Genomic DNA, 14,045 nt, shown 5'->3' with positions numbered 1-14,045 from the left:
CTTGTTTGTTTAGTTGAATGATTTTATTTTGGCCATATGGATGGCTCAAAAGTTGTATTTAGTTTTCGGTTTTATTTTATGATTTTTGGCCACCTTGATGGTTCCAAATTGTAATAGATAGGGTTTAGTTTTTCATTACTTGTATTAGTGTAATTTTGTAATGAAGAAGACCCGAAGGAAAACCGAGGACGAGCTCATGGAGTTCTTGAAGTCAGTGGGAGTTACCAAAGATGACGGGATGCACCAAGAGTCCATCCTTGTGGTTGTTTTGTGTTGTGACCCCCTGACCCGATTGATCTTGCTAATAGGCTCTAGCAAATCAATCACTAATCTTTGACATTTAAGATTTACATGTTCTTATTTGATATTGTGGTTGCTTGCTTAATTATAATAGGTTATAATACCACCAACCTAATACCAAATACATTAAAATAAATTAACCAATCATGTTTTGCAAAATTAAACTAATTTAATTTTCCATAACTAATAACTTAATAGGTAAAACTATTAACTTAAAATTGATTGGTATTATCGCAAAAAACTTAGTTTTAATAGATTATTTAAAACTAAGTGTCCTGAGAGATGAAAGGGTACATCAAGTTGTCTCGATCAATAAAGTAAAACTGGACTTTTACTCTATTCGGTAATATTTAAAATTAATCCCAATTTAAATCAATAGTCTATGCCATCCTACTATAAGTCACACTTGAGGCATACTGCGAATATTCAAGTGTTTGGAGCTACAGCACCGCACTTGATTTCTAGCCTATTCCTTCAAGGTGAAAGGGTTTCGTTGACACATTCGGCTATTTCACAAGTGACTATACTAGGGCGACTATTACTTTATTCTCTTGTTACGTGATACAACTATCTGGAGACTAAGGTGGGCATAGATGAGGCTAAACGTATCTACTTAGGCAAATGTTGTCTTAATAGGCCTCATAAACGAGAGTTGTGCTCTATTCACAATTGGCAATCGTTGTTTGTCTGCCTAACCACTTACTAATATTGTGTGCTAAAGCTGCCATTAGTAACTGGAAGCCAGATTCTCAAGTTCCTATTTACTAATGTTATTGGGTCATTAATAATAGGATTAAAACATCGATAATACTAATAAAATTTACTTTTGCTTATTTAAACAGATGTCTACTGATAATAACTCCTTATTCACCCTCAAGGCTATCCTTGAGAAAGAAAAGTTGAATGACACCAACTTTCTTGAGTGGCACTCAACTTGGGACTTGTTCTCAAGATGGCAAATAAGCACTATGTTCTCGATGGACCTGTTCCAACCGAGCTTGAAAACAATACTGCTGATGCCAAGAGGGTTCTTGACAAACATATGGATGAATCGGCTGAAGTCACTTGTATCATGCTAGCCACCAAGTCTTATGAGCTTGCAAAAGGCTTGGAAGATTTTGGTGCCTATGAGATGCTTGAGCAACTCAAGGGCATGTTCCAGAAACAAGCCCGTCAAGAACACTATAACACCATGAAGCAGCTTATCAGCTGCAGAATGGAACAGGGATCACCTGTTAGTGCGCATGTCATCAAAATGAAAGGGTATATTGAACAACTAAGGAAACTTGATTATCCTCTGTCAGATGAAATGGCAGCGGATTTCATCCTAAACCTAAGAAGAAGTAGGTCATAAAGGTAAAGGCAAGAAGAAGGTTACTGTTGCTGCCAGGTCTGCCACCAACACTAACAAAGGTGTTGCAAAGGTACCACCGCCGCCTCTTGAGAAGCGCCGGTGCTACAAGTGCAACAAAATGGGACATTGGAAATGTAACTGTCCCGACTACCTTGCTGAGCTGAAAACGCAGAGGACCAATGGTGAAAGCTCCTCTAAAGGTATTTCTATTTACGTTATTGAACTTTTCACTGTCTCTAGCAACACATGGGTATTTGATACCAGATGTGGTTACCACATCGTTAATGTCTTGTAGGAGCCTGAAAACTGGAAGAAGCTGAAACAAGGCAGCATGGAACTCATCGTTGGTGATGGGAAGAGAGTCCCAGTTCTTGCAACTGGCACATATCGTTTTGCTTGTCAGTCTGGCGTTGTAGTTACTTTGAATAACTGTTTGTTTGCACCTGGTTTGACCATAAACATTATTTCAGTTTCTTTACTATTTGAACAAGGATTTAAGTACGTTTTTAATAGCATTGCTATTTCTGCCTACTTGAATGACATATTTTATTTTGAGGCTAAACCTCGAAATGGTATTTATGAGGTTGATGCTCAAATAAACAATAATGTATATAATCTTTCTAAACGTATCAGATCTGGCATCAATGATACATTTCTATGGCATTGCCGACTTGGCCACATAAGCAAGGCACGAGTTAAGAGACTCCAATCCGAAGGGATTCTTGAATCCACAGGACCGAACTCTTTTGATGACTGCGAATCTTGTTTAGCTGGCAAACTCACTAAAGGCTCCTTCACTCATAAGAATGAACGAGCAAAGGATCTGCTGGGAATCCCTACATACTGATGTATACGGTCCTTTCAGAACCATGTCTAGGAATCATGAGAGATACTTCGTTCTTTTATTGACGATTACAGTCGATATGCCTATGTGCATCTCAGAAAACACAACCATGAAACCTTTGAAAAGTTCAAAGAGTTTCAAAACGAAGTGGAAAACTAACTCGGGAAAACTATTAAAATGTTTCGATCAGATCGAGGCGGAGAGTATCTCAGCTCAGAATTCATACATCATCTGAAAGAGCGTGGAATTGTTTGATAGCTCACTCCACCTGGCACACCCCAACACAATGGCGTGAGCAAGAGGAGAAATCGAACCTTTCTAAACATGGTCCGATCGATGATGTGTAGAACTAACTTGCCTCACTCCTTTTGGAGTTTTGCCCTTTCGACCGCCGCCTGCATTGTCAATCTGGCTCCAATTAAAAAGGTAAGCAAAACCCCATATGAGATATGGCATGGGCGAAAACCGAATTTGTCTTTCCTTAGAGTATGGGGATGTGATGTTTATGTCACTAGTGATTCTGACGATAAGCTCAATCCTCGCGGCGTAAAAGTTGTTTTTGTCGGATACTATAACCAAAGCAGATATTATTTTTTTCCATCCTGATACAAATGTGATTTCTATCAAAAGGAAGGGCCACTTTCTCGAGAAGGAAATTCTCGATCGAGGAACTGGAGATAATATTGTCGATCTTGAAGAAATTCAAGAACTACAAACTACCGCTGAGGAAGTTGGAACGTCTGATAAACAAGTTGTTGCTGATACATCGGACATGAACACAAGCGTTCACAGTTGTAATAGGACTCGCGTACCAAACTCTAAATACCTATGGCATCTAGATGGTCCCGAGGTTCTCTTAGTAGCCGAGTCAAGCGACGAACCTACTAATTACAAATCTGCTATCTTAGATCCGGAATCTGAGAAATGGCAAGAGGCCACGAATTCCAAGATGCAATCTATGCGTGACAATCAAGTCTGGAACTTGGTTGAGCTACCCCCCGAGTGTCGGGCAGTAGGGAGCAAGTGGATTTTCAAGAAGAAAACCGACATGCATGGAAATGTGCAGACTTATAAAGCACGGCTAGTCGTGAAAGGTTTTACTTAAACTCCGGGTATTGACTATGATGAAACCTTCTCGCCCGTTGCTATGAATAAGTTGATAAGGATATTACTTACCATAGCCGCGTACTATGACTACGAGATATGGCAAATGGATGCAAAAACTGCTTTTCTTAATGGGCATCTTTCTAAAGATGTCTATATGGTTCAGCCTGAAGGTTTTGTCTATCCTAAATATAACAGGGTGTGCAAATTGAATAAGTCCATTTATGGACTTAAACATGCATCTCGCAGCTGGAATCTTTATTTTGATGAGAAAATCAAAGAGTTTGGTTTTATCAAAAATGAAGATGAGCCTTGTGTTTACAGAAAGGCTAGTGGGAGCACTATATCGTTCCTCATCTTGTATGTGGATGATATACTGATCATAATTGGTAACAACATCCCAATGCTTAAGAACTGGTTGGGCTCTTGTTTCGCAATGAAAGATCTTGGTGAAGCTGCTTATATTCTAGGAATTAAGATCTACCGAGATAGGTCTAAGCGACTTCTAGGGCTGAGTCAAAGTACATACATAGACAAAGTAATGGCATGCTTCTCTATGGATAACTCCAAGAAAGGAGCTCTTCCCATGGCTAAATGAACCGTCTTAAACAAATCGCAATCTCCGGCAACGGACATTGAAACTAAGCACATGCAAGAGATTACATATGCTTCAGCGATTAGTTCTATCATGTATGCTATGTTATATACTAGACCTGACGTCTCGTATTTGCTGAGCATGACTATTCGTTTTTAGCAGAACCCTGGCATTGCACACTGGACTGCTGTAAAGAACATTCTAAGGTACCTGAAAAGGACCAAGGACATTTTCTTAGTGTTTGGAGGAGTGGAAGAAGAGATCACTGTAAGGTATTACACTGATGCTAGCTTCCAGAATGACCAAGATGTTTCTCGCTCACAATCTGCTTGGATGAAGAAATTCATAGCCCACCTCGATCTGGTTCCAAGTTTTCTGAAACCGATCGATGTAATCTGTGACAACACAGGAGCCATTTCTCAAGCCAAAGAGCTCAGATGTCATCACAGGGCCAAGCACAATCTAAGTAAGTTCCAATATACATAAGATATACTGGAATGAGGAGACATCATAGTAAGCAAAGTAGACACAGATCAAAACCTAGCTGTCCCGTTCACTAAACCGATGACTCAAGACAAGCACGATTATCACAGAGATGCTATCGGTCTTAGATTAGATAGTAGTTTGTTTTGATTTAGTATTTGGATGTGTGAACATTTAAACAGTTATACTTTTAAGTTCTCTTTTGATTTAATGGTTAAATGCAAATGTTGAATAATATAACTGTGTTCGGTTTTAATACGTTTAATCCGTGAATATTGTATTCTAAATTATTCGTAGTCAGTCAGACTCGTGGGAATGACTCTGAATTAAGACTATTCTGACTTTGGAATCAAGGAGTTGACTTCCAAACTCACAGACCTCATTATGAATGACGTTGGATGTAACTCGCATCAAATCATCTTCATGGATCTTAGTCATAAGATGTTTTGATACTGTTATACTAATTTAGTATCCTCCGACCTGAGATACATATTAGAACTTTCGTTTACTAAAGGTTATTCTTTGATCAGTGTCAACCACTGTCGCGTAACTGCCAGCTATAAAGGCATTGGTTGGGAATGATCTGAAGTTCAGTGGGAGTTGTATGTAATCAAGATGAGATTCTGTACTCTTACATGATATGTAACAGTTAGACATGTTGGTGCCCTCGTTGATTCAAACTGGTAAAGTGTGAGGCCTCACCCAAACTAACCGTGTATTTGATTGGACCACTTTGATTCTTGATCGAGAACTATAATGATTGAACGCCATGCGATTGAACCTGATCCATGTCTCATTGTTCAATTGATGTCTTATATAGAAAGGATAGATGACAAAGATTACCATAAATTCGTTTATCTTGCAATAGCGTATTCCAAGATTATTTTGGTTAATGAATTTAAAATGTTATAACCTGTTGGGGGTAGCCATGTGTAGCTAGAACACCGTTTGCTGTCAGTATTGAGTGACTTAACCATAAACCGTCCAAGTGGGAGACTGTTGGAATTATGGACGGTTAGGGTAAGTTAATACGGCCAACCGGGCTATGACCCGTGAGAGTTACACTGTGAGGTAACGAACCATTTACCCGCTTAAGTTAGTTAACCGGGTTAGATACTTTAACGAGATATAATTACATGGAACGGGATTTGGAGCAAGAGGTGGACTTGTTGGCCCATTGGGTTATAACTAACTAGATTAGTTAAACCTAATTAAAGGTTATATAAATACATGATGTTATTGACATAACCTTAACCCTAAGCCAATTAACAAGTTCATCTTCTCTCTTCCTCCATCATAGTAGCTGACCAGCCACCGCCGCCTGCTTCGCCGCCTACGATGATGGAGGAAGAGAGAAGATGAACTTGTTAATTGGCTTAGGGCTAAGGTTATATCAATAACATTATGTATTTATATACCTTTAGAGTTAAGTGCCATTTTGGTACTTATGGTTTGATCAACTATGCAACTTTAGTACCTATATTTTATTTTATGCAAATGACTACCCCAGTTTCAAAAAACTTGCATTTTTAGTATTATTTTTAAATCCGTCTATTTTATCAGTTAAGTCAAGGGTACTTTGGTAATTTTGTAATTTTCTTAATTTTTTCTTTTCTTTTAAATGCCTTCCCCCAATCCCCCCCTTTTAAATGCCGGCGACATTCACCCCCACCGGAAGTCCACGGTCGAAACCTACTTCAGTTCATCAGCGAACGCACTAAGTTTGCTTGAAATGTTCGTGAACTCCATCGTCGTCGTCGCTTTGTACTAAACCATCATAAGCCTAATCCGTCGCTGCTCTTTTTTCCAAGGTTACCGGTGATGGAGGTTAGGAAGGTTGATGGCTACTGCCAAATCTCCGGCAGTAGCAGCAGCTGCGGCGACAATCTTGTTCTATTGATGGCGATGATGATGATGTTGGCGATGACTATAGAGGATAGGGTTCCGCCACAGTATCCGTGTGACATTTGAGCCAAAACAAGGTACATCTCAGTACGTATTTACAGATTAAGCAAATAAACGCCTTTTGCGTAACAAACGAACGGGTCGGGTTATGACCCAGATATCTCGAGGGGCCATCTATAAGTTATATACGATCTATACAAGCTAAAATATTAGTAATATGGCCTTAGTTCTATAGCAAACAAGTTAAACGAAAATATGCTCGTTTAACTACCCGCTATAGATTTAAACGCGAAAGATAGTTACAAACCAAGCATTGTATCATCCGTTAAACCGAAAAAGACTTACCAAACACTTATTTGAAATTTTTTAAGCGATCCGTGAAAATATTTTTAATTTTTCCAAACATATAGTAAATTTTTATAATTTTACTCAAAACTAGGCGAAAAACACTCGTTTTCACGCTGTTTAACTCACCCGATAAGTTTTTCGCGCCAAAAACCGAACCCGAACTAAATTTGGACTGGGCTTTTCGTATTTGGCCTTGAGAAATCAGAAACTTGGGCCAAAATGGGCTCAAAGTGGGCCCATGGACTTCCGGTCACCGCCGCCACCCCCCACCCTCTTTTTTTTTTCCTTTCACATATAAACTAGTTTTGATATTTTCACACATATTTCCACAAAAGAATTCTGGAATCCTTGTTCTACAGCCAAAACCAGCAAGAAAACTAGGTAAAAACCTTATGATTAATCGATTTTTGATTCGTTTAAACTCGTTTAACAACATATAAACATGTCTTGATTACTAAAAATCATTCCTAACCAAGTAAAAATCCAAAAAATGGTCCATAAACATTTTTTGATCATACACATGGTAAGGAACTTGTTTTGATAGTTTTTTTGGCCATAAACACGGATTAAAGGGTTGAAACGGCGTTTTTAAGGTTCAGAAGTTCGTTTTTGTGCACTAGCCAAAACCCTAGGTTAAAGGGCTGTTCTATTGATGAAACCTGCTTAGTTTGTGATATAGGACTTGTATCTAGCTTGCATAGAAGCACAAGAACCTGAAAACTTGATTAGAAAGTCGGAAACAAGCCAAACCCGCTAAGGTAATGCCGAAACACTCGCTTACGGGCTGTTTAGGTTATGGTTGTGATGTGCATATTTTTAGGCCTTGAAAGTTTTCAGGAACATCAGGGACCATGTCATTGAGTCCCTGTTTAAATTTGGTAATTTTTCGATCATCCGAGAATATTTGGCGAATTTATTACCGAATTGGGACGTTTATTTGGGAAAAATAGCTAAAATACTTTAAAAATTATGAAATTTTTATGGGAACTTAGATTTGATGTATTTTGATCCCATATGAATTTTTGGATCATTTGGGGAAGTCTAAAGGTGTTTTGTGTATATGCGTTTGTGTGAATTTTTATAGCCGAATTTGGGCCGAAAAGAATATCGCACAAGCTTTTTACATTTCGAAATTGATACAGGTTGTTTTGGGACATGATTTGAGTATTCAGGAAATTTTGTGGAATTTTTGGAAATTTTTTGGGGTAAACGGACGATTTTCAGGCAAAATATAGCTGATAAAATGAATTTTTATAAATTAATAAATCAGTAAATAATTCCAGAAATATTTTTATAAAAATCTATATATTTTAATTGATAAGTTGCTAAATTTTCATAATTTAATGATTAATGGTTAATTAATTATGCTAATTTGAATATTAAACAAATTCAGTTTTTATAAAAACCGGCAAGTTCGCGATTAACGAACCTGCGGAAATATCAAAATACCAAGAGTAATCAAAAATAATATTTTTGGACTAATTAAGTAAAAACGAACTTTTCTATGAGAAACCTGGACAATCCGGGTGGATTGTGCGCGTTTCTTCTCAAATCAAACTAAATAAACTGAAATGGGCCCCGTGGCTAATCCGGAACCCCAGTATGTGATCCTTCTGTATAACTTAATCATTTTATTAACCAATACATTTACCCAAGCTTGTTTTCCCATAACTTTTTTCTAAACGCGTAAACGAACAACTTGGCCCAGCTGGGAAAACGGAAATCTGAGCCAAGTTCAGTTCTAAGTATTAGACATTGAACAACATCACAACCTAAGCCTATTGCCACTTTCTAGGCGTTCCAGCTACACCCAGATTAGTTATACAGCCCAGTTTAGTATTGAGATTATAATAATATTAATATTATTATAATATTGATTACAGGAACTACTGATAGCGGACCGAACAAACCACGAGCTGATACAGTACTGATTATCTACTAAACCGTGAGTTTCATGACCTCACTCTTTAAACAGTTTTACGAACTTTTGTGGTGAAAAGCATGTTTGATTACATATACATACCTGAAACATGTATTGATGTGAATTATCTAAGTGCTAACACACGAAAGTCCCCACTAACACAGTGATTAACTTCGAGCCGGTGGCTTGTGAATAGTACTATTGGTTTGACAAACCCAAACGGAGCCGGCATGTACTGCTGAGACTATACCGCGTTTTGCACATGACCATAATTATACATGTAGGTTCCCAGCCGGATCTACACGGAATATCTCGTTCTACGTAGGTGCGGAATCCCTACGTAAGACGATACGAGCGTAGAAGACGATACACGTTAACACGATCAAACACACGTTAAAATAAACAAAGACACTTTGTATTGCAACTGGAAACACGTGATTCACTGATCACCGATTACACACAGCTCTGAACAACTCGTAAACTAATGATAACTCGTTAAACAACTAAGCCGTAACCTAGCTGCTTATAAAGCACGACAACTTCGCCTAGCATGTTTAGGCGAAGTTGTCCCTAACTTCGCTTGTTCCACAAGTTCGCCTATATCAGCGAACTTGTGAGAACTTCGCTTAATACAAAATACAAATCCAACTAACTCGATTACAGACACTAGACACTGAACTACTGACATCATGTACCAACAGACTCCCCCTTGGCAGTAGCTTCATATCTCTATCTTCAAGCACGTGTCTTGTAATCTTCAACAATCTTGTATCTTTCATCTTCAAGCACGTGTCTTGTAATCTTCAACAATCTTGTATCTTTCATCTTCAAGAATGAACTCCTTCTCGTACACAAACCGAAACAACTCTTTGATATTTCTTCGCTTCTTCTTTCCAAGCAGGAATATAAAATATCTTCTTCTCGTTCAGCACCTGCAGATCAGCTTGAGACAAATTCACCAAGTGCATTGGATCATACACTCTCTCTTGTTCATCTTCATCCTCCATTACTGCTTTAGCTGTTTCACAATCAACGTACCACCACTTCAGATTTTTGAGCACATCCTTGGGCATTTGTTTCATCGGCACTTCTTTTAAACACCGGATCGGCTTATACTTCATGATCATCCAAGGCTTGCCATCTGCTCTCATTCCCCTATCTTTGTCTTCAACGATCTTTCCTTTCTGTGGTTTCAACAGCTCAAACTTTTTCTCCTTTATACTTTCATTCCATACTATCTTCCCAATGACCCTAGCCATGTTATCATCACTCCTGTTTATCAACCCCAATCTGGCTAAGTCCTTCACTTCACACTCAGGCAATGTATTCAACGATCTCAACAGCCTCTTGAAGTACTGAATCCCATCATACCTTTTAATCACAAAGAGCCTCAACTGCTCATCATATAACCAGCATATAATCCCCTTTTTCGATTCAGCATAACCCCTGATGTTGTAACTTTTCTTGAACATAGTAGGGACCGCCGGTTTCTTAGTTTTTACGAACCACTGAGCGTAGCCTTCTTTCCATCTTGGCTGCTCTTCCCATTCCGTCTCATCGCTTCCCATATCTTGACCCATATCTGCCTTATCAACATCCGGAATCTCGTGCTCAACATTCTCTTCTACAATCTCTCCCTCTTCAATCTCACTATCAATAACAATCTCATCCCCAATCTTCTCTATCTCTTCAACCGGTAACACATCGTCATCACCTATAAACTCATCATCCATCATCTCCTCAGCATCCACAACCACCACATCATCACCTGAGCCGCCAGCTGCACTCGTTGACTCCCCCTGAGATGTGGAAGTCCCAAGAGCTTGTTCAGTTCTTGGCAACTCTCCACCTGCACCTTTCGATGCATTGGGATCATAGTTTCGATCATTACGCTTCTTAGTCCTCAGCTCATCACCCTTACAGCTCGTCTCCCCCTGAGATGCCAAGAACTGTTTCAAAGCATCAATTATTTTACCATGTTCGATCAGCAGGGACGACTGAATCTGATTCTCTGCAACGAGGCGCTGAATAGCATGGGTCTGGATAAGATTTACCCTTGATTGTTCTGCCACGACCCTTTCAAGCGCTGCTATTCGTTCCGAGTCGGATAAGGTTGCATCGAAATCAAACCTCAGATGTGATATGTTTTGAGTGTACGGAGGAGGGATTTCCAATGTAACCGGCACCTCAGAAGTAGGTGTAAACGTAACCGCAGGTGGTATCGTAACCGAATACCCTACAGTAGCCACAACTGTCGACTCAATAAATCTTGTCACGACCTCCGTTGGAGTAAGAGTTGGAGGTGGCAAAGATACAATCTCCGGAGTCGATGGCTGGAATGTAGTGGGTGGGAGGCCGAATGAGGATGAGGTAGCCACCACGGGAACATCCGTGGCGCTTGGCCTTGTAACTGGCAATGATGAAGGAACTATAGTCATACCGGACAGTGCGGGTGGAGTGAAACGAACCACCCTTGAGCTCTCACCAGCTCCTGAACCTGCACCTGTCCTCTCCGTTCTTGATCTATGGACCAACTGATGTAAATCTTCCTCAAAATCTGACTCACTGTCATCGTTGTCTCTTTTCCTCTTCCCATGAATCCTTTCTTGTGTTACTAAAATCCGTCTCGCTTCAGCCACATCATCATCTGAAGAATCTGAACCAGCCACCGTCGTAGCTGCCCTAGCAACATTCACACTAGAAACCCGTGCAGCCGAGACTTGTACATTTTCTTCAGGATCAACACGCTCCATATCAAAAAATCCTTGACCACCAAACGCTGCAGCAGGTATAGCTTGTTGTACCTCAAGTGGTGGTTGAGGTGCTCCAGCCTGTTGTGGTGCCGGATCCCGAAACTCGTCCCCACGAGCTGGAACATACTTTGGGTTGATCAAGTGCCCGAATAATGGAGTATGTCGAGGACGGAGCTCAGGCTTGCTTCTTGCACTCGATGATCTACACTGAGCGAAGATCCGCTTGCTTACACTTTCCACATATCTTATTAGGCGGCGCTGAGGTAACGTGGGAGCAACATGATTCAAGATCATTTAAAGGAATCTTGGATACATAAGAAATCTCTCACGCGCCACCGCTCGTCTTTGACGATCTATCTCGTAGAATACCATCTGACTAAAGCTTTAACGCTTATTGTAAGTCAGTGCAGTCATCGCCGACTGCATGGTCGCACCCATTCCATCTGTACCAGCCTTTCTCCCCGACATACACACGATCATCACGTGCATGAGAAAGCGCCATTGGTCTAGCAAGAACCCCTTGCGTCTCTGAGTATCCCCCAAGGGACCATAATATCCCATTCTCAGAAAAGCACCATCTCGGAATGGAGCTACAAAGTCTGTCAGATCGTCTCTCGTTTCATCCCCAAATCGCAAAGCCACCCTGATCTGTTCAGATGAGAACTGTACTATCTGATTGTTGACCGTTGCACGCATAACCGGGGCCTCGACTCGACAGTCATATTCCACTGTCTGCCAGAAATCCTCTATGTTTGGCAAAGATATCGTCAGTGTTGTAGTAATTGCGTGGAAAATACGCGAGCGAAGTAGAAACGTGATGATCTCGCGGAAATCATTAACACCGCTCGCATCCGGGTCCAATGTGATGTACATGTTATGGCCCGGGAAAAACTGTCGTTGGTTATCTCCTCCTTCGTCACCACCTGCACCGCCTGCTCCAGCTACAACAGCCATTTCTGCAACAAACAGTCTAAGTTAGAGAATCGTCGAGGCAAATCACAAGTTCGCCTGTTAGCATGAGCTAAGTTATGATTTATTCTGTATAGGCGAAGTTAGAGGTGGGGCGAAGTTGGGAACAACTTCGCCTCAACTTGAACTTCGCCTGTTAACAGTTAATAAAAATTAAAAGGGCCAGGCGAAGTTAATGATAACTTCGCCTAACCACAACTTCGCCTCATATACTGTTACATAATTAATTATCAGGCGAAGTTAAGAATAACTTCGCCTAAACTGTAAGTTCGCCTGAATATGAATCGGCAACAGTTAGACGTTCAATACGAAGTGATTTCGGTCAATTTGGAGATTGCGGATCTCGTAAAACATGTTTTTAAGACGATCAAGTTGATTACGACCACGTAATAACAGGTTTGAAAATCGGGTGTTGAGTTTTCGACTAAACGGGGTCGCGAATCGGGTCGAAACGACCGATGATTAACGCCATTGTCAGTGAATATACGATACAACAACCCTACACACCTTTAATCGGAATAGTAATCGAGAAAATCAACACAGATTTGATTCGAGATAACTTCGCTTAGGGTTACTGAGTATAAGTTCGCTGTTAGTAGAAAATAATAACTTAGGTTTGACCAAAAACTTCTTTATATAGGGTCAGAGTTATACAGGCGAAGTTATGGATAACTTCGCCTATTGCAGGCATAACTTCGCTGATATGAAAATTTACACAACAAACCCCTATAATTTGAACAATTTGCAATTAAGTTTTAAAACATCCTTTAAAGAGTTAAATGATACGATCAAGACCAAGTAACTAGGTATAAAATCATACAACTACATAAGTTGAAAAAACTTAGAAATAATGTACACGGGATCAAATTTCAGTCTCGACAGGGACTACCATGTTTTAGAAAAGATCCGAACAGGAATCATACTAATTAAGTGACTGTCACACAGATCCATGTTCAGCTGTATTATGACATAAAGAAACAGGTTGTAAGCAGGTAAATAACTTAAAATGGTTTTCATCGCTTCTGTGATACGGGTTAGGTTCAATTAAGCTCAAAATATAAATGGGCAACAACTCAGAGATTATGATGCCTCCTATCTATTCTCAAAGCGTATTTGGCTTTCCCCAAGTCACCCCGAGTTGACCTCGACCAGTAGTGTCTGATTAAATAGTAAGTACTCTTCGATCTTTAGACTCTTCTTCCCATTGTCTTTCTTGCATCTTGATTGATAAGAATTAACATTATAAGCTCTAGAATATCTCAATAACACATTTTGTTTTTTTATAAATATTTGCACATTTTCAGAGTAGTAAATAACTGCAAGTCCCGAATCTGGATCACTGCAGTTTCTTGACACGCTATCTTCATGGGAATCAGAACACTCACGGGCTCTTGTATGACTGGGTAATCGCTTTTCTGCCTATCATACGGAAAGATATATATGGAGACATGCACAACTCTTAAGGACTT

The sequence above is a fragment of the Bidens hawaiensis genome, unplaced genomic scaffold (assembly GCF_021521415.1).
Source record: "Bidens hawaiensis isolate Kalapana, Puna unplaced genomic scaffold, B.hawaiensis_p1.1 tig00031864_1, whole genome shotgun sequence".
Lineage (NCBI taxonomy): Eukaryota > Viridiplantae > Streptophyta > Magnoliopsida > Asterales > Asteraceae > Bidens > Bidens hawaiensis.
The sequence above is the reverse complement of the archived record's forward strand: the minus strand, read 5'-3'. Positions refer to the sequence as shown.